Source organism: Magnolia sinica, chromosome 13, assembly GCF_029962835.1.
Source record: "Magnolia sinica isolate HGM2019 chromosome 13, MsV1, whole genome shotgun sequence".
NCBI classification, from domain to species: domain Eukaryota; kingdom Viridiplantae; phylum Streptophyta; class Magnoliopsida; order Magnoliales; family Magnoliaceae; genus Magnolia; species Magnolia sinica.
In genome coordinates this window covers 46320520-46347790 of record NC_080585.1, presented here as the reverse complement: position 1 = coordinate 46347790, position 27271 = coordinate 46320520, and the positions used below count along the sequence as shown (strand labels likewise).

The 27271-nt window shown below is 39.7% G+C and overlaps 1 pseudogene; it reads right to left on the bottom strand.

The window, feature by feature from the left end:
* Nucleotides 1-10247: 10247 nt before the first annotated feature.
* LOC131223714 (leucine-rich repeat receptor protein kinase HPCA1-like) overlaps nucleotides 10248-27271 on the bottom strand; it is a 54769-nt pseudogene continuing 37745 nt past the window's right edge.

Below are 27271 nucleotides of genomic sequence, written 5' to 3'. Positions count from 1 at the left end.
GATAGTACCCAGAACTGTAAAACTTGGGCCAGTGGTAAGTACTTGAAATGTGCAAATACCAAAGGCTAAAACCTGAAACTTAAGTAAAATGAACTTCCCACTCTTTCGGGAAGTTGTGGCTTTTCGACCATTGGATAGAGACCAAACTCAAGGTATGAGTTAAAGATATTTTCCTACTCATATACGTATAGCCGGGGCCCCGATCGAGCACCAATGACCACAAATCGTAAGTAGGGTCCCCACGGTCAATCAAGGCATCCAATCTCCTCCAAAATTGGTCTGATCGCTCATCCTTTGATGGGCAACCTACCCCATGGCACGAATGGGCCAGTGGGCCCCTAAAGTATCCCCTATGGTCCAAAATTCATCCCATTATAGGCATACATGCTAGAAAAAGGGCCCTCATGGCCATTTGGACATAAAATCTGGGCTATATAAGGCCTAGAAATCCACTCCCTCACTTCCATACGAATTTTCAGCTGCAAGGGAGAGAGGGAGTGGGGAGAAGTGGAAGAAGGAGATCCTTAGGGGAGCTGATTTAGGAAAATTCCCCTTATCACTGCCCACAATGGACCCCGCAACCACGTCCTGCCATAGAGAGCGGCCCACTAGAGATAGAAAGGTAACCCTCCATCCCTCTCCAAATTTCAATATCATGGAACTATTTGCATGTGCCCTTATAAGCCAATTCCGTCGGTGCAGGGCCTCGATATGCCAATCCGCAGACCCGAAACCTTAAGAGCGGCACCACGAATCGATGGACTACTCCTATGTGCGGACCTTTAACCTTAGGTGACCAATTATCGAACCTAGATTGCAATTAATGCTTGTGTTGTACGAAATTGGTGGGCATGTTAATTAGTAAGTAATCTTGGATTGTTATTCTTCCGAGATTTGCCAAATCATGCTTAGTGTAGTTAATGTTTGCTTCCATGGTAAATTAGGCCAAAACTATTGAACCGTTGCCTGTAATTTATTCAATTTTCTGTCACATGCAACTAATTTTTGGATGATTACGAAATCTGTGATGAATTGGGGCAATGTGCCCACATGCCCATTATGATGTTCGATTGAGTTAAATGCTCAGATTTAATGTCATGCATGCCTGTAATTTCCTAGAATAAGTAATGTACGTGACCTTCTATGAAATGCTAACTGAATGACCAATTGGGTTGGCCAGCAAATTACAAAAAGCCGCATGGTCAACCCTATCGGGTTAGCTGTCCAGGTGCCGATCCAGCCAATCCAGACCGAACATGTATAGCTGGAAGTAGTTGGACTACATAGGATGCTCGAACCCAATGCTGGATGCTCTGTAGTTCAGGCGAATCAGCCGAATTAGCCCACCAGCTAACCAACCATGTATGTTCACCATGTATGATCATGCTGTTTGAACTTGAGACACCCCACGCCCCTAGAATGTCCACTTACAACCACTATGATATGATCCACAAGTCTTGTTTGTCGAGCATGGTAGTATGGGATACTATGCTTGAGTTGTCGGCCTACGGTGGGGTGACGAGCCTCCCCGTAGTAACCGCAAGCAACCCAGTTTACAACCGCCATTCATATGAGTCAGTTGAGAGTGACGAACCCAGACGGATCAAGGATTTTAGGGCCTCACGATCGGATTTGGGAATGATTTGGTAAGGGTGCCCCAGTTTCCCCAACCTTGCCGAATGAACGAACACAACTAAACACACGACTAACATGACCATTGTCGCATTGCATTAGCTAGATGTGGTGACTTAGCAATTGAGGTCATGTGATGAGGGAGTGTTGGTCATTTATGAATGTAAGATGGAGTCGCTATGAGGGAGTTTTGGATTGCGAGGGCATGCATCATATCATAATAACATGCACATGCATTAATAAGAGTATCTATGGACTTTATGTTTATGTTGCTTTTCATTAATTGTGCCTACAAAATTGATAATTTGTGTAACCTGATGCTAATAGAACCATTGAGTTGATCACTCACTCTCACTCTAGGATGGTGTTTTACAACACCAACCAGACACTTTCGTAGATGCAGGTACTAGGAATCTGATGCATTGGAGGAGGCTCACACAGATTCGAAGGAGTCCTTGTACTTCCAGTTTCTGGATGGGCCAATGTGCGACACTTTCAGGATATTAATGAGATTTTAGAGTCGATACATTTTGTATTTTTTAAATTATATATTTTGCTCAATTGTAGTCTCATACTTTGGATAAACATATTTTACTTGTTAGTTGATTTATTTGCATTAAAATTTACGTTTATTCCGGAATACATGGCATGTTCTAATTTAATTCCATGAATTGCTCAAATGTTAGGTAAAATGAACTATAGAACCCCGCTTCTGCAAAACATAAGTGGCACCCGGGATATCGGGAGTCGAGTATCTACTCGGCCCTAGAAATCCGAGTCGTTACAATTGTATAGTGTTGAACAGTTACAACAATCGTGAGACCGTGGGAAGCATCCAGCAGGAGAAACGGAGGAAGCCAGGTAGTGGCAAATGGTTATAACAACCATAAGGACATGAGATGGATCCAGATGGCTGGATCGAAGTTATAAATAGAAGATGAATGCAAGAAAAAAGATCATCACATACCAACCCAAACAAGCCAATCTATTTTTCAATTATCCTTTTAATTACCATTGCATTTACATTCCATAGTGTAATCCTCTACTTTTTCAGTCAAGAAAATTACATTTCTTAGTGTAATCTTTTACTTTCAGCCTGCTGTTTACATTTCGTAGTGTAGTCTGTAGCATTAATCAAGTAGTTGGCAATCTTTAGCTATAACTTGAGTTTACACTCACACGTTTGATTTAATTCTTCACTTGAAAAGGTGTTTTGCAATTGATCTTCAAGACTGACTGTAAGAATCCCTTCCTCTTTTCACTTTATTTATACAGAAAAGTGCTTTCGTATAGAAGGAAAAGTGCAACCCATCATTAGAGGGCGAACCCCAGCCTCTGAATATCGCCTGATCCTATTTACACATTGAGCGAGTGGCTAAATAGGCAACCGATCTCATCAGATCTCGGTCATACACTACACGTCTTCCTATCTTCGCAGTTGGGGTCATAGTTGTTCAGTTTGAATTAAAGTTGCAATTTTAATTCTGGCATGCCCACACACGTATAGCCAGAGACTGAATAGGCAACACACGAACAATTTTTTGGCATGCCCGGTGGGATGCCATAACATGAGTCGATATGAAATTAATGGGAAAGCAAGATGGCCGACAGATCTTTCTGAGATAATGATGACTTGACTACGTGATATACAAATGGCGAATCAACATATAAAAGAGCGGTTACGAGCTTAGGCTGAGCAGTTACAAAGTCAAGCCAAGACCTTCAACATATGGATGGTCAACCAGGCCGGAAGCCTGAATATGACATTTTCTGAAAGAACACTTACCGTGCTGCAATAAAATGTGCCTCAGGAAGTTGTTGATATTAGTTTTGTCAAAAATCTAGCGTCAGTTCTGCCAACACCACAACTACCTCTTCTGGTCACAACAGAATGTTCATCTGGTTCCAATCCAAGAGATACGAAATGCTCCACTATCCGTCGAGTTCAGGCAACCAGAGTGAGAGGTCAGGAATTTTATTCATGAAGAAGGAAACCAAGATATACATAGGGAAAGCCATTCCTTTCGAATCCACCGTATCATGGAAGATAAAATCAGGTAGGCCCTGAACCCCCCCCCCCCCCCCCCAAATAGCCGAATCACACTGTTTGAATCGTGACCAAATTATTCAAATAGTTTAGGAAGTAACAAGCGAAGTTTACGGTCATATTACTAATATAAGCCTTATTCGGAATGGATTTACCGATAGTCTCCATTGCCACGATCAAGTTTACCATTTTTCGATCAGGACAGCCGAGTTCGACTAGGAAGACCGAATTTGTTGTTTTTCGTTCAAGATGGCCGAGTTTGACCAAGACGGATAAATTTTATATTTTTCGATCATGATGGCCGAGTTTGACAAAGACAGTTAAATTTACCGTTTTTCAATCACGATGTCCGATTTTGACCAGGACGGCTGAATTTACTATTTTTCGATCATGATGGCCGAGTTCGACTAAGACAGCCAAATTTGTTATCTCTCGATAAAGATGGCCAATTTCGATCGGGACGACCAAATTTGCTGTTTTTCGATCATGATGACCGAGTTCGACCAAGAGGGCCAAATTTGTCTCTTTTTTTTTATCAAGATGGCTGAGTTCGGCCAAATCATCTGACTTTAACGCTTTCAATTAGGATAGTCGAGTTCAACCAAGATGACAGAATTTTTTGTCTCTTGATCAAGATGGACCGGTTCGACCATGATGGCCAATTTTTTTTATTTTTCGATCAAGATGGTCGAGTTCTATCAAGTCAGCCGACTTTGATGTTTTTCGACCAAGATGATCAAGTTCAACCAAGATGGCTGAAATTGACGTTTTTACATGGCCAAGCAATCACACTTATTACCCCAAACAACGAATTAGCATCGCATTCACCTTTTACCAAAGGTGAAGTGACGTGAGGGGCAATGTTGTACCATATTCCTAGCCGTTCTTGAGAAACCAAACTGAAAAGGACATGTGTTATAGCAATGAAAAGATATTACAGGCTAAAGATCTTCAAGGATACTTGGAGTACTTTTTACGGAATCACAGCTGACAAGATAACAAGACGTACAGGGAGCAGTTGGGAGGAATTCAAAAGCAAACTAAGAGGTCGACCAAGCGGTTGATAGCCATCCAGGAGCTCGAGCAAGCGACCAATGGTTATCCAGGAGCTTGAGCAAGTGGCCGATAGTTATCCATAAGGCAAGCCAAGTGGTTGATGGTCATTAAGGAGTTTGATCAAGCAGGAGAGGTCATCTAGGAGCTCAATCAACCGGTCGAGTCAAAAAGGAAGTCTGGAGGGTGGCAAGGAAGTCTCTAGAAGGTCGTATAGTGCTAAACAACTACAGCAACCATCAAAACGGTTAAGACATGAGAAGGATCCAGATGGTTGCATCAAAGCTATAAATAGAATATGAATACAAATATATATATATATATATATATATATATATATATATATATATATATATATATATATATATATATCGTCTCATACCAACCCAATCAAACCAAATCTATCTTTCAATTATCCTTCCAATTACCAGTCAATTTACATTCCATAGTGTAATCCTTTAGTTTTCCTATCAAACAAATTACATTTCTTAGTGTAATCTTTTACTTTCAGCCTATTGTTTACATTCAATAGTGTGGTCCGTAGAGTTACTCAAGTAGCTAGTAACTTTTAGTTGTAACTTGATTCTACGCTGGATTCAATTCTTTACTTAGAAAGGTGTTTTATAGCTGTTCTTCACGATCGACTGTAAGAATCATTTCTCATTTCACTTTATTTATATCGAAAAGTCCTTTTGTAGGGAAGGTAAAGGTACAACCCATTATCAGAGGATGAATCTCAGCCACTTAATATCATCTAATTCTATTTACACATTGAGCGAGTGGCTAAATAGGCAACCGATCTCAACAGATCTCGGTCATACAATATGTGTCTGCCTATCTTGGCGCTTGGGTCATAGTTGTTCAGTTTTAATTAAAGTGCAATTTTAATTGTGGCACGCCCGCACATGTATAGCCAGAGACTAAATCAGCAATACGCGAATAATTTTTGTGTAACGTCCTAGATTTTCGTTATTTTGAATTTACAAAAATCTGTAAAAATTTTATATATAACTATCCTACATTGTCACTTACTGACACTTGACCCTTGATGTTAGCCTATACATGGGTGGTACTAGTAAAGAACTATACAATTCGATTAATCAACCATAGAAAGCCAACGAATTCATCCGATCACTTAAGCATCGAGTTTAGCCTCGTGATTTGTTCACATAGGGCCCAAATCTAGCCGACCTCTCACTGACTAATCAAGACGGACATAATTAAATTAAAGATCTACCCAAAGTCGAGACAACTAGGGGTCAGATCTTAATTAACAAACCAATTTGACCTAATTTTCCATTTCGCCTATGAACTAACGGTTTAGAGTGATTACAACCGAATCGTCATTTTTGTTAATTACAAATATGCCACACTATGAACATAGTTAATCTAAACCCTAATCATTGTGCATAAAAAATCTTGATACCAAATTTATTTCAGAAATGACATGATTATCCAAACGAGTTCTAGACTACTCATTAGTAGGCCATATGTTCCAAAACTATAGAATAATGTCCTTCTCACTGGGCTTGACACCCATCGCGGGTGGTGAACCAAGAAAGTGCCTAGAACGTCTCAACTTGGGTCGGAAGCCAAGTGCTTGCAACGCATAAATCCCCTAGGCTAAAATCTAAAACTTAAGTGAAATAGACCTTCCGATCTTTCGCGAAGTTGTGGCTTTTCGATCGTTAAATCGTAACCAAACTTGAGGTATGAGTTAAGGATATTTCCTTGCTCATATCCATATAGCCGCGGCCCCGATCGATCATCGACGACCGTCTAGCTACCAATGCATTTGTAGAAGAACCTACACCACTGTCCTTCTTTGTCAACACCCTTAACTGATGGGCTGATATGACAGTATCAACATTAATGATCTCTCTACTGTGGCATATAGTGTCTATTAAGCTATATAAGACTCTGGAAAAGAGTTCAACAGAATTAGGGCTTGCTCTTCCTAAACAATCTTCACTTCTACACTCATCAATTTAAAAAGGATCTGATTTAATGCTCTAATGTGATCATTAAGATACAACCCTTTAACCATCTTCATATTATATAATTTTTTTCAAATACGGACAATTTGACAACGATTTCGTTATGTACAAGTTATATAACTTCATCCAAATTCTTGTGGTGATCTTTTGGTCAAGAACATCGTAAAGGACATCATCTGCCAAACATAGTTGGACCGAGGTTTTCACCCTTTTAGTCAACTCTTCCCACTCTTCATCGCTCATATACGTTGGATACTTCTCTACACCAAAGAGTGCATGTTGCAGCCGTTGCTAAACTAGAAGGCCTATCATCTTCACCTTCCATATTTCGAAGTTATTTTTCCCAGTGAAGTTCTACATTTCATACTTCACGTTTAATCCCTTAATTGTCATGATATAAATCCAAACTCGAATCCCAATGTTAATTTGATACCATTTGTTGGGAAACCGCAAAAGCAAACTCCAAATCCAAGTCACACAAGGATCAAGGAAATGCAGACAAAGTATGCATACATACACATGATTTTTAAGTGGAACACCCTTACGAGAACAAACCACGACACAAAGTGACAACAAATCACTATGGAAATGAAAGTACAAGAAATGGATGCATTTACAATGTGGGAAAACCCTCATTTTCACCTCCCCAAACCCTACAAATGTTTAAGCCTCGATTGGAATTTCTTAGCATACCCAAATGCCGCAATTACACCTATATATATATATATATATATATATATATATATATAAGCATAACACCCGAAACAGGAAACTAATCACATAATTACTCAAAATCATGTGCACAGTCGATCTATGCTCCTCAATTGATCGAGCTCTTATGTTCGATTGATCAAACATGCTCAAAATAGTCCAGTGAGTTTACATGTATTTTCTGAATATGGTTGATTAATCGACCTGATAGTTCAATCGATCGAGATCGTCCAAAATTGTTTAGAGACTAATTTGTATAATTCAGGGTTGTTCAATTGATCGACCAGGGTGGTCAATGCATCAAACCCTATTCCATGTTCAGATTTAAGACCTCTCATAACAGGAATCCACTGTGATACATTTGAATATGATTGGTGTAGCATGCTGGACACAATATAAACCGGTATTATATTAGACACTCAAAGGATACTTGTAGGGTGTGTTACCACTGAATCCTACATAAGTTTATAGAGTCATTGAAAGAATTGTGCGAGGGCTTAACTTCAGAGGTTTAAAGGGTTCTCTCAACCAAAACCACAACAAAACTTAGAAAGAGACACTCGGGCCACCTGAGTTGCAAAATGATGTACAGCAGGTTGCAAACACTTTTAAGGCCAAGATAGACTAGAAAAGGCCTAATCGTAGGTAGAAGTGATCAGGACCGTCAAAACCTTAAAGCAGGCGTATCTCGCAAACCGAAATGATTTATTCGATATATATCATATGATTTTGGGGTACGAGAAGCTACTTTAGCTTGAAAATAAAAATAAAAATTGTTATGTTGGGTTGCCCACACCGGATATGTGAGATTCCCTCATATCGATGGTCGAAAGTCCATTTTAATTTCATTTTTACTATTTATAATAAGTTTTAGTTCAATCATAACTCTTGATCCTTTGAGCTTTAGGAGTCATTTCCAACATGAAAAGGACTAAGAAAATTTAAGAGAATAACGTGGTTGGGCCAAATTGGACACTATTTTTGGCCGAAAACCATAAAGTCTAATAGAAATCATGACCATCAAGCATATCTCTATAAATGGTAAGTTTATTATTCATAGTAACTCACGTTTTGTAGGTAGTTTGAGTCGAAGTTTGATTGTAAAACTTCTTCCTAAGTTTGATATCACTATTTAAAGGATTGTAAATTTATTTTATCATTTATCAAATTATTTTTGAATTTATTACAATTTATTTATATTTTCCTAATTTTCCTCATGGATTGGATGAATTTCATGAGGAGTCCAGATAAGCTATGTGAATTCGGAGTAATTATCCCCTAAGGAAGATGGTGATCAACCTCATCAGGTCCATCCCTACTCGCAAATCCATTTGATTTTTGGCCTGATCCTTCATCAAGTACAGATGAGGGGTCCGAGAACAGCCTTGATTATACATACACAACAGGGTGGGCGCCCATGCAAATCAACGGAGGGTGTCCACTGTCATCTTGTACCCTGTAGCCTACCTTAGTTTTGAATCAAGCTAATTTTTGTATCCTCAAGACAAATTGAGGCGACGCATCAGATAATCCGGAACACATCATGTGAGACCCACATCTGCTCGGTACCACCGTTGCTCGCAGGGGAATTGGTACTCTGTTTCCATAAATACTCCACTTTGAATTTTTTGTTGGCTAGTCACGCGGCCACTAGCCGGTGGCTAGTTGTCAGTGCTATTTGGACCCTACCATGATGTATGTATTTTATCCATGCCGTCCATTAATTTTGAAAGATAATTTTAAGGCTTGATTGCAAAAATTAGGTAGATCCAAATCTCAGGTGGACCACACTATGGGAAAACAATAGTGATTGAATGTCCATCATTAAAAACCTCCTAGGGCCCACTGTAATGGTTATTTGACATCTAACCTGTTAGTTAGGTCATACAGACTTGGATGAAGGGAAAATATATATATCAGCTTGATCCAAAACTTTTGTGGCCCCCAAGAAGTTTTTAATGGTGGACGCTCAATCAACACTGTGCAGTCCACTTGAGATTTGGATCAACCTAATTTTTGGGCTCTTACCATATAATGATCTGGAAGACTGGGTGGACGGCATGGATGAAACACATGCATCATGGTTGGGCCCACATAGCACCAACCACTAGCCATTCGCTAGTGGCTGAATCAGTAGCCAATCTGTTTCCTTCGAAGAAGCCCCTGTGTTTGCCTATACAATGCCTGTATGAATATATCTCGTTACAAAAAAAGAAAAAAATCTCCCTTGTATTTAGATTTTCCCCTGTTTTGGTTCAATGGATATTTAAGATCAAAGCACCACCTAAAAAATTATATTGGGGTTGTAGTAGTGGCTGCTAAAAGGTTATCCACATCTTGCATTAAAAGGCCATGGGGCAGCTTCCTTGAAGAAACATTTCTATAGGATATAAAGAAAGGATTTTGAAGCGACTAGGCACCCAAATAGCATAAACAAAAGACAATTTAAATTTCAAATCAACAGGTTAATGCATGAAATACATCAGAAATTTTGAAAGTCGAACTAAACATTGATTATTGTGGAAGGAAATGTGTTGCAATTTACTAATTCATATTGATCATGATTCATGCAATAAAAACTACTGTGACATCCTTGTGGAACTAAAAAAATGTAATAGGTGCTAGTAAACTAATGATGATGGTTGACATGTTCTGTCTAGGTTGTTGCAATGAAGCCTTTACAAGGAAATTGAAAAGTATCAACTCTGTTGCTGGGATTTTCCTTTCATTATCCTGATAGGGTAGGGTATATTCAATTATGCGGGACAAAAAAGGAAATTAGTTCTATTTAAGAGAAACAATTCAGATGCAAGGGCACAAATACAATGCCATTTGATGGTTGTGCGGTTTTCATTCTGCGATAGGATTTCCTTCAACATATACAGCAAATAAGAGAAAAATATTCACAGTAAGAAATGAGAAAAATAAAAATAAAAAATGTTGTACTACTTGGGTTCGACTTTGGCTGAAAATGTGTACCCACCACTATAGTCGAAAGCATCATGATTCTCATCTTTTTTGGTAGAGTTTCATTATGAGGATTGTGCAGAGAACACGTCATGGACCCAAATGTCCGTAGCAGACGAAGACGCAGAAGCGAAGTTTGTGTTCGGTCCATCATTGTGCAGTATGGTCTCGATTTCCTTCACCACCTTGCTCATTGTTGGACGGTCTACAGCTGATTCTTCGACACATTGCATGGCCAGCTCCACAAACCTCCTAAAACCAATGAGATTGGTTTCATAATGAATGGAAGGATCCATTATCTCACTCAAACCACAATGTTCTTTATTTTTATCCATTGCCATTTGGACCTCCCGAACAATATACTTGCCCTTCTCTATTGGATTCTTTCCAGATATCAGCTCGAGCATAACCACACCAAAGCTGTATACGTCACTCTTATCCATAAGTTGTTGAGTCCTGAAATATTCAGGATCAAGATAACCCTGCAACAAGTTGGTCATAGTGATGTATGTAGAGTTAAGAGGCACGCCTCTATCACGCTCTTTATGTGTACTCAACACAAAAAACTCTCTCCATGTGTGTACTCAACCTGGAAAACTAATTCAATTTCTTTGACAACTCTATCTTGAAATTTGTTTTGTTTTGAGTTTTGAAACCTAGATCCCAAGCTAGAGTTCTATGTGTATGTACTCAAAACACTCAAAGCATCACAAAAGCAGTACAGAATGACAACTTTATGTGAACTCTAAATAAAGAAGTACAATGTGCAACAATTATAACAGAAATACTTACAAATGTGCCTTTAACTTGAGTAGAAACATGTCCCTTTCCGCTTTCTGATAGTAGCTTTGACAGGCCGAAGTCTGCAACCTTGGCAGTTAGATTTTCATCCAGAAGAATATTAGAAGACTTAACGTCTCTATGTATTATGGGAGGATCAGCGAGTTCGTGAAGATAAGCTAATCCTCTTGCTGAGCCTAAAGCAATCCAAAGTCTCCTCTTCCAGTCCAGATCGATGCCACTCCGCCCTACAGTTGATAGTTGCAGCAACATGGGTGAATACCACAATTATGAGGATAAAGGAAAGCCGCTTGATCTGAAATGGAGTTTGAGAACTTACCAGACAAGCTCTCTCTTAGTGTTCCATTTGGAACATATTCATAGATCAGCATCTGTTCTCCGTTCTCAAAACAGAAACCCACAAGACTGACAAGGTTCTTGTGATGAACCCTGGAAAGCAACTCAATTTCAGTCTTGAACTCGAGCCCACCCTGCATGGATCCTTGCTGTGCTCTTTTGATTGCCACAATTTTCCCACCTGGAAGTTTACCTCGATAAACCTAAACAAAAGAGGATATTAGGCACAAGATTGGATACATGAAGAATGGATTCTGAAACTTTTGTGAACAATGAGTTGCCAAGGAATGGATCACCTTGCCAAAACCGCCCGATCCAATCTCATTGCTTTCTGAGAAGTTGTTGGTGGCCTTTTTGAGTTCATCATAAGAAACCCATCTTGCACCTTTTAGTTGTAGTGCACCACCGATGTCCTTGCTGCTCAGACCCCAAGATGCTGTGACACGGCAAACAAGCACTGATTAGATGGTTTACAATTTCTTGAGATTGTGCATTTTGCAGTTAATATGGTTAGTATCAGATTTTACACATTACCGAAAAGTCTGGTTAATTCTATGGCTCTTTCAGGCCGTTTCTTTTGCCAGAAGATGTATATTCCCATTCCCATAAGCACGAGAACCAGAACAGCGCAAACAACAGCTATCCCAATAACTACGCCTGAACTCTTTGAAGTCCCTCCATTTCCATCTGAAACATTTTTATTTTTCTCAATGCGTTGAAAAGAGGAATTATTCACATTCTCTTTCGCATAAAAGGAGGGAGTTCCTACCTGGGAAAGTATATGGAGATGCAATAAAATAGTATGGTCCAAACTCTGAGGGTGCCTTAAAAGTTTGGTTGGTGAGATCGAACCCGAGCATCTGAATCTCTGACCGGGTGAAGTACTTTTTGGTGGATGGGAAGAGTTCCAGGTGCACCTCGAGATATTCATACATGTTCAAGAATGGGTTCTGAAGAGATACTGAACCTGGAGTTAGGTTGAGTACCGTCCACATGCGCCTTTCCAATGACTGGAATCGGGTGTTGTTGGACAAGTCGCTGAAACAGGGTGCTACAAAGTACAGAGTTCCAGTGTATGGGTAGGCACAATTGCAACTCAGAGGACAAAGACTCTGATTGGGGGGACATGATGCACTGCCACAGTTTTCCAGACTGGTTGAATAGTTTGTTGCTGATGATTGCTGGTGCCTGCAATACTTATCATTGGAGAGCTGAGAGGGAATACAGAGTGGATTCCCAACAAGTCTGCAACCATTCATTGAGAGAAAGATCTCATATAGATGAGGAACTGGTTTTAGAACATGGTATACTTAAATCCCGAATACAAAAAAGATGGTGCATGAAGATATGTTCTCACACTAGTGTTATTTCATATCTGGGATGCACTAAAAATGTGGCAATTTGGTTGTTTTCCAAATCTACCAGTTGGAGTTGATGGCTGATGTTTTCACCCATGTCAAAGGTGCCATTGAATGAGTTGTTCTTCAATCTCCTGTCACAAACTCAAAATGAATAAATTGGCAAGATTGGACCAATTGGAATCGACTTGGATACATCATCGTTGTGGCCAAAATGCTTACACTTGCTGCAGTTGTGGAGAGCTGAACAGTTTTCGCGGGACTGGACCTTGAAGTGCTCCATATTCCAGGACTCTGGTCACCCATCAGCAAAAAAGGGTTTCTTGGGTGAGATGGATTAGCTTTAGGAACGCTATCGAATTCCAAAACAGATACTTAGCAAACTCACAGAGTGGTGAGAGATTGTGTGGTTGAGAACCAGGTTGGAGCTTCTGATGCATCGAAGAAATTGTGGCTAAGGTCCCTAGAGGAAAAAAAAAAACCAAGGCATTAGTTCGAGCAGCCCAAGATACCATTAGAAATTTTTGGTGCATTCAATTTATCGGAATTTCCATGCTAATGTCGTACACAAAACTGAGAGAAGGCATTCCAGCCAGGTCAGGTACCGGTCCCGTTAGCCGATTGTTCGCTAAATTCCTGAAAGAGATAGGAAGGGGTCATGAAGGAAGCTGATATCGATAATCATTGCTGAGTGTAATGGACTATTGGCAATTCAATTCAAAGTATTTATAATATCATTTTTCAATGGTCGTCTTACATAACCATACCCGAAACAAATTTGTCTAGATTTTTTTTAGTATAACATTTGTTATTGGCTCTTCCTATAGCTGCTAAGCTATTATAGTGAATAGAAATGGACAGTACCAGTTTCACCCCAAAGGATATATGAATTATAGAGTTTTAACCCATTCCGTCTCCTCACCAGTTGTTGCCAAAGCAACCAATTTAGATTCCACGGTGGAATGAGTTATATAAGATTTTTTTATTTTATTTTTTCACGAAATAACTCCACTAGCTACAATGAAGATAAAGACACTAATAGATTTGGAATCATCTGTATCTCAATCTCAATTTGCATCACAATAACCTTCAATTATAGCTAAAAATCTTTGGTAATTAGTACATCCTACGTCCTTTTAAAATACATTAAGACCCTATAAATTGCAATCCAACTTATGTAACTTGGATTATTAGGATATCTACGTTACTTACTGCATAGGTAATGTCTAGCCAATGCAATTCTTATCATAAGCTAGACTATCAATAACACTAGCATATTCAGTTCGAGACATTTTTTCTCCAATGTTACATTCTCGTTTCATGCTGGGTCGAAAGGCACACGTGTGAGATTACAATAATAATGATTATATTTTCTTAAAATCTTCTCAATGTAATGAGGTTGGGTTAATATTATACCATTTTCATTCCGAATGATTTTAATCCTTAAAATTGCATCGGCCTCTCCATGATCTTTCATATCAAATGAAAAAAACAAGTAGTTTTAGTTTCATTTTTTATTTCTAGATTCACACCAAAGATTAATAGATCATCTTTATATAGACAATCCATAACTGCAGAGTTCTCAGACACCTTGGAATAAAAGCATCTTTTACCCTCGTTAAAAATAAACCTAGAATTTTCCATGCCATTTCCTAGGGGCATCCTTAAGTCCATATAAGGACTTTAAAAGCCTATACACTTTATGTTCTTGACTTGATTAAACAAAATCTTCATATTAATTTATGTATATTTCTTCGACTTCATTTTAAATGGTCATTTTAACACTCATTTGACGAATTAAAAGGTTACTAATCAAAGAAATGGTGATTAAAATTCGAATTGTTGTCATTTTAGATACTGAAGAGTAGTATCAAAGTGATCTACACCTTTTGTTTAAAACCCTTGGCTACTAATTTACTTGTATATTTCTTGACTGAGCCAACAACCATATGTTTCTGGTTAAATATCCATTTACGACATAAGGTTTTTTCCCCAAGAGGTAGGTCTATTAATTTTCACATGTAAACCTAATGGACTCTATCTCATCTGTGACAATTCTTTCCAAAAGATGACATCATATAAGAACATAAGCTCTTTGAATGCCACATGGCCACATTCTAGTTGGGCTAGAAACATATGAAAATTAGGACCATAGTTCTTTGCAATCCTATGTTGTTTACTTCTCCCAATTTCATGTTTAGACTTAGGTTCTTCTAAGTCTACAAGATTTGAGCTAATTCATTTAATTTTATAAAAGAGGGACTTTCATTTGAGTGACTCCCACTATTCTATAATTTATAAGGAAACATATTTTAAAATTTTTTTTTTTTTTAAAAAAAAAAAAAAAAAAACTCTGCATCTATAGATTTAATTATAATGTTTTCATTAGTATTTAGGAATCTATATGTCTTGCTATGAGATGCATACCCTAAAAGTACACATTTAATGGTTTTGGCTCCTAATTTAGGCATTTTAGGATATGTAAGACTAACATGGCATAATTCCATACAAGATAATTATCATTTGGTTTTCTATCTTTCCAAAATTTATATAGAATTATGCTAGATCCGGTTGTAGGTATTCTATTTAGAACATAGTAAGCAAAGTAAAGAATTTCTTACAAGAAGTTAAGTAGGAGAGTATAACTAAGAAACATTGTATTTACTATATTAATTAAAGTTCTATTTCTACCTTCTACTACCTTATTTTGTTGAGGTAGATAGGAAGAAGTAAATTTATAAATAATTTTATTAGATTCACACAAATTATCAAAATACTTCAAAATGTATTCACCACCCCAATTGTAAGACCGGTATCCTAGATCGTACTGTTGCATAAGCTTCCACGGTCCTCCCGGTCGAATTCCGGCAACCCGCGATCTGTTATCGGCGTTTGCACGCGACCCTGAGTCATATCCTATATTCTAGAGTCGGCTCAACCCGAGACTTGTACCCTAGCGACTGCACCGTCACCACGGTTCCAACGCCATATATTACGCGCTGAGGCGATACCCAAGTCAGGAGATGCGGGCCCACACTTAGTTCGAGAAAATGCCGTGCATTTGCAAACTTAAGAGAACATCACATCAATCACATCAATCAAGTACACATCATGTCAAGTACAAGCAACCCCCCCAAAGTCAACTCTCTCTTACACACCCTTACATGTCAAGTACACATCACTCACCTTTTCACCTATCACACCCATCCCTCTCTCCTTACATCTCTTTTCTCTCCCATTTCCCTTCTCCATTAACAAACTTGGACGTCCATAGCTTCCACCCCATTTCAACCCATTGCATGCACCATCTCCCCCATCCCAACCCTCTAAATCTCATCTTGACCGTTGAATGGCATCCCTTGGAGCTCTAGGACGCATTGGTGGAAGAAGGAAGAAGATCTCAAAGGTGGGTGTCTTTCTAGGATTTAGAATTGTATTTTTGCTTGGATTTGATTACTTGAGGGCCCACTTGTGGTGGGACCCATCTTGATGTATGCCTTATATTAAAGAGGGGCCCATAGTGGCAGGGTCCCTCCCATCTCCACCATTCTCTCTCCTCTCTCTCTCTCTCTCCCTTTTTTCCTGGATTGTTGGTCCACTTAAGATCAATCCAGACTCCAGATGGACTAGACAGTCTGGATGAAGGGACGATGCAAATACCAGCTTTATTTAAGCAGGTGGCCATGCGGTGTAGCCCACTTGATGAATGTGTTTCATCCAGCCATCCAGCTGATTGGACGATGGACCTTGCCATGATCTATGCGTGAATCCACGTTGTCCGTACATGGCGTGGCCATGATTTGGATGGGCCAGATGGGCCAGGCCGCTGGACAGGCTGCTGCCCGGACCGTCTAGCGGGCCTGGATGAAGGCAAACCACAAATATCTGCTTGATCCAAACTCTGAGTGGGACACCTACGTGCACCAACCTTGATGTATTGTATCCTGCACTGTCCATCTGGACGTGCAGGGCTTGGGTGGCCTGCACGTTGCAGCAAGAAGCACCGTCCGTGCTACTGACAGTGGGCCAGCACCCCTCCCTTGCTATACATTTGGAGGTGAGACACCTGATGTACGTTTTTCATCCAGGCCATCCATCCTTAGACATGGCTCACCTCATGCATGTATCTTATATCTAGGCTGTCCATCTGTTGGATGGCCAGTAACTAAGCTGCTTATTGACATCAGTAAGTTCTGTGAGCCCCCTTGATGTATATGTTATATCACACCGTCCATCCATATGACGTGGCCCACATGATGTATGTTTTGGACCCACACCGTCTACCTGTTTTGCCAGCGTGGGACCACCGTGATGTAATTGTTTCATCCACACTGTCCAGACCATCTGGACGGTGCTGGACTACTTGGACGCATGCGTGTGGACCCCACCGTATGATGTGTGTGCTATTTTCCATGCCGTCCATCTGACAGGCTATGTGGGGTGCACCATGATGCATTTTTGATCCACACCGTCAATCTATCAGGTGGAACACCCTACAGAAATCGATAGGAGATTGAACGTCCACCATTGAAACCTATAGACATCACAGGAGTTCTGGATCAATATAATAATAATAATTAGTATTAATATATATATATATATATATAATATAGTGGGTGGGCCACACCTACGTGGACCCACATGAAATATGTGTTGTATCCACCACCGTCCAGCAATGGATAGTTGGGCCACATGATGTAAGTGTTGTATCCTCAACATCCAGAGGACGTGGGACCCACCCACTTGCTGATGTATGTGTTGGGGTTTTATCAGCACCATCCACCATCCATAGGATGGTGGGAACACCTGAAGTAAGTGTTGAAATCCGTTGTATGTGTTTCAACCAAGCCGTTCATCTGTTTCATCAACGTCGTCCATCTGTTTTGATGTGGGAGGTGGGGTCCACCTTGCTGTATGTATTATGCATCCACACCGTCCACTGTGTGGGACGGTGTGACCCACTATGATATATGTGTTTAATCCACACCATCCAGTCAGTGTTGGACGGTGCTGGACAATGTTTGGATGGTGTTGATTTACGTAGACAATGTTTGGATGGTGCTGATTTACTTGGACAATGTTTGGACAGTGCTGATCATCATTAGTGGGCCATGTGCCCCATGGAATGATAGTGTATAGTGATACACATGTTACACCTACAACCATTGAAATTATTTTTGGCGTGGTCCAAGTCCACTTGAGGCCTATTAGTGTGGCCCATCCATGAGGCCCATCATGATGTATATTTGAGGCCCATGTGATAGGGCCTACCTACCTTGCATTTTGAGGCCCATGTGATAGGGCCTACCTGCCTTGCATTTTGAGGCCCATGTGATAGGGCCTACCTGCCTTGTATTTTGAGGCCCATGTAATAAGGCACACCTGCCTTATATTTAAGGCTTATATGATAGGGCCCATCTGCTTGAATCTGAGGCCCATGGGCAAGGTCCATTGTGATGTACTCGTAGCCTATGGGCAAGGCCCATAGTTATGTGTATTGGGCCCATGTGATGCGACCCGTAGTGATGTGTATTAGGCCCATGTGAGCGGCCCATGGTGATGTGTATTAGGCCCGTGCGAGCAGCCCATAGTGATGTGTATTAGGCCCATGTGATGTGGCCTATAGTGATGTGTGTTACGCGCATGTGAGCGGCCCATAGTGATGTGTGTTAGGCCCATGTGATGTGGCCCATAGTGGTGTATGTTAGGTCCATGTGATGTGGCCCATAGTGATGAGTGTTAGGCCCATGTGATGCGACCCATAGTGATGAGTGTTAGGCCCGTGTGAGTGGCCCATAGTGGTGTGTGTTAGGCCCATGTAATGTATATTAGGCCCATGTGATGCGACCCATAGTGATGTGTATTAGGCCCGTGTGAGCGGCCTATAGTGATGTGTATTGGGCCCATATGAGTAGCCCATAGTGATGTATATTAGGCCCATATGAGCGGCCCATAGTGATATGTGTTAGGCCCATGTGATGTAACCCATAGTGGTGTGTGTTAGGCCCATGTGATGTGGCCCATAATGATGACTGTTAGGCCCATGTGATGCGGCCCATAGTGATGAGTGTTAGGCCCATGTGAGCAGCCCATAGTGATGTGTGTTAGGCCCATGTGATGTGGCCCATAGTGATGTATATTAGGCCCATAGTGATGTATATTAGGCCCATGTGAGCGGCCCATAGTGATGTGTATTAGGCCCATGTGATCGGCCCATAGTGATGTGTGTTAGGCCCATGTGATGTGGCCCATAGTGATGAGTGTTAGGCCCATGTGATGCAGCCCATAGTGATGAGTGTTAGGCCCATGTGATGCAGCCATAGTGATGAGTGTTAGGCCCATGTGAGCGGCCCATAGTGGTGTGTGTTAAGCCCATGTGATGTAGCCCATAGTGATGTGTATTAGGCCCATGTGAGTGGCCCATAGTGATGTGTATTAGGCCCATGTGAGCGGCCCATAATAATGTATTTTAGGCCTATGTAATGTGACCCGATGTGATGTATAAGGCCCATGCGATGCGGCCCACTTGATGTATGAAACTCTTATGTAAGGCCCATTAAGACTTGTATGTGACCCATTATGATTATAGGTGGCCCATTGAGATTGTATGGGGCCTGTTGTAATGTAATTGTGGCCATTGATGAGGCCCGATGTAATGTATTTATGGCCCAGTGTGATGTATATTAGGTCCTTGTGCGAGACCATGGGCCACCATATGTTTGGCTCTATATCGGCCACTCCTTGGGAGCAATGTTAGTTAAATGTCCACATTGATGGGCAATGATGGTTAAATGTCCTCATTGTAGCCTTCCCTTAAGCCTTTGATAAGTTGCTTATCGATGCCGGTTATCGATACCGATTTTGAGTATGTGACAACACAGCATCATGATACATGCTCATACGCATCATCTGCATGTTTGTTATGAGATATGATTGGCCATTACTTATGCCATAGGATAGGTTGTTCATGGGACTCCCTGATAAGTGGAGTTGTCCCACATGAGCGCATGATATGCGCAAGATGGATGCACGATTGGACTGTGTGACTCATGCATCTCGCATTGTGTGATTATGATTACCGTATGCCTTAGTGACATCAAGGTCGTAGCCTCCATAGATATATCGTGGATGGCCAGATGGGACACTAGAAATCTATTCTACATGGGATGCTATAGATATCCTTTGGTGAAAGTCCCAAAACCCTCCTGGTTCTAGATGTTACTCCAACATTTGAACAGAGTAGCTGCATGAGGGCCGTATACCGTTAGGCCCATCTCTCACTATGTTGTAGTCGGTTGGAAGGGGGTGCGGCCTTACCTGCCCGAGGGGAGGGGGCAAAGCTAGGCTGAGTTTGAGCAGCTCGAGGAATGGGTCCGCTATCGACGAGCTGAGCTCGATATTGGCAGGCGGATAGTGAGGTCTCTTCCACTCGCCTTATTGCACGCGATGTGGTGGCACTCTGGTTTGGAGTGTACTAGACCCCGGTGATTTCTCATAGAGGAATTGTACTAATATGTGGACTTATTGAGTAGGAGTTGCATACTCATTTATTCAATCATTCACTATCCACTCGGGCTGGTGGTGCGCAACTAATTATTGTGTACCTTTGTATGGCCACGATTTCGGTTGGGTGCACGACTAACCAGAGATCAGGAGTCTACCACATTGAGTCTGACTATCCAAATTTAGGTATGGGACTGGTTTGGATAGAAGTCCTTTGTGATAGACCCCATAGCTTGCGATATTACGTACTATCATCCCGACTTCACACTCAAGCTTGGTCATTCCATTCGCACCGCATATTGCATTGCATCCTCGGCATCTGATATTGGCTTATTATGTTTTTACATCGCAAAGCCTTGGTACGGCTGATGGCACTCATGGACTTACCAGTATATTTCTGCTAACTCTGATATTGTATGATTCACGATCTTCAGTATTTCCTCTTATTCTGATACTGTATGATTTATGGCATTGTATTGCATACTTAGCACTTACCTTATACACACACTTTCACCACCCTCTATATTTTCTTATAAGCTTATGCATGATAGATGCATGCAGGAGGCGTTAGATTGTAGCAACGTTGAGCTTGGAGCGTGCGGCGGACTTCTGGAGCTTTGGTTTTGACATATGTATTTCCCTTTCAGCATTGAATCCAAGTGTTTATATTAGTGGATATGTGATGATGATGTTGCCTTTGTGACTTGGGTATACTTGTATTTATGCTTCTTATGAGACAAATGTACTTTGAAAATCCTCTTTGGAAGATCCCAGGATCGGAATCTGGCATATGGCGCTGGAAGCTGAGAATGGGGTACTACAGAGGCTGTCAGCACCGGCTTCGATGGTCGGGAATTTTGTGGGCCTGGTTTTCGAGTTTGAGGCGTGATACCAATCACTTCTAAGGATCTTGATTTTTCTATTCAATTAATTTTCCACTTTGCTTTTAAAATTATGAATTTAGAAAGTGTTGCATTCTTACATATTAACATACACACACAAATATATATATATATATATATATATATATATATATATATTTGAAATAATCGTAAATGAAAATAATAAAATATTTCTCATCTCCCCTAATAAAAAAATTCTTTAAAATTGCATATGTCAAAGTTAATTAATCCTATTAACTAATAATTCATTCCTACACTAGGAAAGGGTTTTCTACCTACCAAAGACTCTGAATAATATTTGTGTTTCTCAAATTCATTGTCTCCTAAAGTGAGAATTATTCCACAAGTAGTTATGTTTTTAATGGATTTAACATTCACATGACCTAGTTTTGTCATGCCACAAAGAGATAGTGCACACCATGTAAGTAAGAGAAGTTTTATTCCATTCAACATTCAACTTAAACACGTTGTTTTCATGATTTGTATAAACATTTCCAACAAATGATTATTCTTTATAATAATGATTTGGTCTGACTAATAAACTTGTTTTAAACCTGCCTTATTCAAAAGGAAGCGCGAGACCAAATTCTTGTTTATGATTAGAACCAGTGTTGTCATGTGCAATCACATATACACATATTCATATGCAGATTGCATATGTAATGTTGGCACATATGCAATCACATATGTAGCATATGAGACAATATGCGATCGCATATTGGCCAACGGTAAGAAATCTAATCGTTAGCACTTCTTTTTTTCTTTTGTAAAATACTACTTTTGTCTATAAAAAGACTTTCAAACCTCATCATTTGCAATAGTCTCACACCAAAAACTCTCTTACTCTTTTCTTCTCTTACATTTCTTAATTTCAAGTGGTTTTAGTCTCCCTCTCTCTCTTATATTTCTTACTTTCAAGTGGTCTTAATATCTCTCTCTCTCTCTCTCTCTCTCTCTCTCTCTCTCTCTCTCACACACACACACACACACACACATTCACTCTCTCTTGGAAGTTCAAGATCAAGATTCAAGAACTTTCAAGGAAGATTCAAGTTCAAGATTCAAGCACACTCTCTTACAGACATAATACATTCTAATATTTCCACTTCTACATTTCTATTTCACACACACACACACACACTCTCTCTCTCTCTCTCTCTCTCTCTCTCTCTCTCTCTTTATTCTCTCTACATACATAATACTTCTACATTTTTCCCTTTTTCTCTTACATTTTATTTCAAGTGTAATCTATAAGCTACAAGCTTAATTACTTATAAGTTACAAGTAGACAAGTACAAGACAAGACCTATGAAGAAAGTCTCAACTCTCAAGACTCTCAAGTCTTAACTGCAAGGACTAAAGACTAGAGCGTAGAAAGTCTCTATTCTCCCTCTCTTTCTCTTTCTTTCTTTCTTTTTTTTCTTTTGTTTTGTTCTCTCTTACAAGTGTATGTGTGTAAGTGACTACGTCTCTCTCTCTCTCTCTCTCTCTCTCTCTCTCTCTCTCTCTCTCTCTCTCTCTCTCTCTCTCTCTCTTCCAATCTAAGTGTAAGTGTGAAACTCTCCTCTCTTCTTTTTTTTTTTTTTTGTTTTGTTCTCTCCTACAAGTGTAAGTGTGTAAGTGTATCTCTCCTTCTCTCTATCTCTATTTTATATATCTCTTTCTCTTTCTCCCTCCCTATCTTGACATTTTATCTCTCTTTCTATTTTTCGTCTCTCCTTTTCTTCTCTTTTACAAGACTACAACTAGTCTGTGAGTACTAGTGGAAGTGTGTAAGTGTAGTTCTCTCTCTCTCTCTCTCCCTCCCTCCCTCCCTCCCCCTCCCTTCTCTCTCATTTATTATCTAATCTTTAGTTACTATAGTCTTTAGTTTTTAGTTTTTACAAGTTATAACAAGTAGAATCAATACATCGTGTCTTCTTCCTAGTCTTTTTCTTTGAAACCTAAGTCGAATAACCTGGGTTTAAAGTATGGGCACTATTGTATTACTATGAAAAAGACTCACATAGTATGTGAGTTACGTGAGTATATGAGTTCCAGTGGCATTGTGTGGTACAAGCAACACCTTGCGCATACACCATGGTCAAATGCAAGAGCATGTGAAAATTATTCCAGATATTCGAAGGGAGATCATGGAGTTTATAAATAAACAATCGAAAAAGAGATGTAATAGTGTACTACGTCAAAAGAAATTTATGAAATAAGATGCATACAATGATATAAATGTAGCTAATGTAGATGAAGTTAGCCCTACCCTTACATTGACAGGCCGGTCTAGACCACCACCAGCCTTGAAGAGAGCTCTTGGGCATTAGCCCATGGATAGATGGAGCAAACCACACCCCAAGGATGTGGTCGACCAAATGGGTCGGGACAAAGGATCAACTCAAAAACATTAGAAAACTAGTATAAAGAGAAAGATAGAAAACCCAATATTCAATATAACATTAAGTGGTTTTAGCAAGTCGGTATTGCTTTTAATACGGTTAAAATGAGAAATTTTAAAGTTACAATTAAGGTAATAAGTTAATTTGGACATGGGCTTAAACCTTATTTATATCATAAAATGAGGGAGAGTGCCTCAAAGTTAAGGTTGATTATATACTATCGTTTATAGTTGAATATAAGAAATCGTAAAAAAACATATGATTGTTCACTCATGGCCAATAGATGGAATGGATCCGGTCGGACTCTTATAAACTTTCTAGTGAATTGTCCAGTTGAGACAATGTTTTTGAAGTCCATGGATGCATCGGGCCATCCTCATACTAGAGAATACTTGTTTAAATTACTAAATAATATAGTTGAGGAAGTAAAAGAGGAATAAGTTGTCCAGGTAATTACAGACAACGTATCCTCGTATGCACCTGCTAATCATGTTCTTATATAGAAGAGTCGTTATTTATTTTGGACCCCTTATACAACCCATTGTGTTGATCTTATGTTAGAAAATATATTTAGATTATTCTTAAACGTGATTACAAAGGCTAGAAGAATACTGTCTTTATGTACAAGCACGCTCTTCTTCTCCATCTAATGAGAAAACACATTGGGTGTAACTTGCTACGTCCAGTAGTCACCTATTTCGCTATAGTCATCCTAACATTATAATGATTGGATTAAAAAAAATAAAAAATAAAATAGAACTTAAAAGCTTTATAGTGTTGGACGATTAGATAAATAAGTCTTAGCCAAAAAAGGCTGAAGGGAAGCAAGTTCAACAAATCATGCTTTCATAAAAAATTTGGACATAAGTAGTAAAGGCACTAAAAGCATCTAAACCCTTAGTCACTATGTTGTGATTAGTGGATGGAGATGAGAAACTACCAATAGGTTATATATTTGATGTTATGGAGAGGGAAAGAAATAAAATCATGGACCAATTTAACTATAGAGAGCATAATTATAGACCCATTTTAAATATTATAAATGGAAAATGGGGAAAGCAAATGTCATCTCTATTCTATTTAGCTGCTGACATCCTTAAATCAACCTATTTATTCACTTCCGCAAATTCGGTAGAAACACATACCAAACATATGGTTGGATTTATTGATATATTGGAAAAAAATGGTTCCATATAGAGAAGAATAGGACAAGATCTCAGCTATATTGGACTTCTATACAAATAATGATGGCATATTCTCAAGGGATATACTCATCAGGCATCAAACAATGAAATTGTCTGATAAGTAGTATAATGTCTCTTACTCTCTTATACTCTTACTCTCTTACAAATAGTTTTTTATGATTTAAAGTAAACTACAAAGTCTAACACTTAAAGTGTTTTTCTCAGCTAACTAGTGGACGACTTGTGGAGTGGACCCGAATAGGAAGGATCCAGCTCTAAAGAAGTTGGCCATGAGGATTCTTGGACTCACGTGTTTTACTAGCGGTTACGAGCACAATTGGAATACGTTCGAGGTGGTAGGTTTGGAAAAAAAATGAAAATGCTATAGTTTCGGATAATTTATAAATAAGTCCAAATCTGAGTAAGCTAATGCCTAATGCACCTTTTCTCATAAAGATTTGTAATAAGAAAATGAATCATCTTGAAGAAAAGAAGCTCAAAGACTTGATATTCATCCAATATAATCAGAAATTGTGAGTACAATTGCAGGCTAGACGAGAATGGCCTGGTTTCTATGATCCTATATGCTTAGATGAGCTGCATGTAGATAATGAGTGGCTCGTAAAAATGGAGGACTAGATCTTTACTGGGGAGGAGGTGACGTGGATCCAAGTTAAAGATGTTAATACAGATCAATACCTGGAGAAGGTACTTTCGCTGGAAGTTAAAAGAGGGGGGAAGTAACAGTCGGCTCATGAAAAAGATTGAGGAGATAGAAAGTGAAGATAATGATCAAGTAATCAACCATTAGATGTTAATGAAGTATTAGTACATACAGATGATAAAGAAATACATGAAGATGAAGTATATGTAGAAAAAGAAAATGACTCCAATGATGATGGTAGTGGTGATCAAATGCCACAATGGCAAATATATCAATGTATATAGCATTTAACATTATTTTGTTTGTGTATGAGTATGATTTATAAATTATATTTTCATTTTCTACAATAATAAATAAATAGTTTGTTGATTTTGTTATTATTTCTTACCTGTTAACTATATTGTTGAATACTGATGACTTGATGTTTAATTAATTTTATTTCATTCAAATATATTTTAAATATGTAATGTAAAGCCCGTATCTTAATCCATACTATCCCTTAGACTCCCGCAATCCTCCCCGTTGAATTCCAACAACTCATGACTTATAATCGATATTTGCACGTGACTCTAAGTCGTATCCTGTAGATCTAAGTTGACTCGACTCGAGACTTGTACCAGTGTGACCGTGCCATCGCCACGGTTCCAACGCCATGTCTTGCGCACCAATGCGATACCTAGGTCAAGAGTTGTGGGCTCACGTATACTTTAAGGAAACACCATGCGTTGTGAATTTTGAGAGAATCTCTACCCAACCTATCACATCCATCAATCAAGTACAACCCATACCTAGCCCATCACTCTCTTACCAACAAGGCATGGCACCCATCTCTCTCTCATCCAAAAGTCAACTCTCACTCATCCATCTCTTACACACCCATTCCTCTCATCCCATCCCTCTTACACAACCCTACTCCTCTCTCATTTCACTCCATCTCATCTTATTCTCTACCATTTCCAAGCTCTAAGGAGAGAAAAGAAAGCCAAGTGTGTGGCCCACTTCCTACCCCCAAAACTCTCAACCTAGCCCTTCAATTTTCATCATCCTTCATCAAAGAGGAAGCTTAGGAGCTAGGGATTCCAAGGAGCCAAGAATAAGTGTAATAGGTGGGTGCTTATAGGTTTAGATCATTGATTTTGATGCATGGGCCAAGTGGAGCCTACCGATTGATGGTATGGATCCCACTTTGGACCCAAGGTGTGGCCAATGGCCCACCATGATTCATGTATGTATTGTAACTCAAGGGAGCTTATAGTGGCGGAGCTCCCTTCCACTACGCGTCTCTCTCCCTCTATCTCTCTCTTTCCCTGTTAATGGCCCACCTCAATGCATGATTTTTTTTATCCACGCATCCATTTAGTGGACCCGACCGCTATCCACAATGGGCCCACCTTGCTGACTGCCCTGCTGTCCGTTTGGACAGGCTTAGGTGAAGGGAAATATCGTACGTTGAGGCGATACCGTGGTTAGGAGATGTGGGCCAGCGTTCGGTGGGAGGAAAATGCTACGCGTGCAAATTTCGAGGGAATCTCTATAAGGTGTCACATCAATCAATCAACCCATCAATCCCATCATATAAAGGACACATCACCTTTCACCTTTCCCCAAGCAAGCCCCAAAGTCAAAAAGTTCTTACACAAGCCTTACCTTTCTTACAACTTTTGCCACAAAAGTCAAAAAGAAGCTCTTACACCCATCCCTCTCTCTCCCATCCATCACTCCATCACCC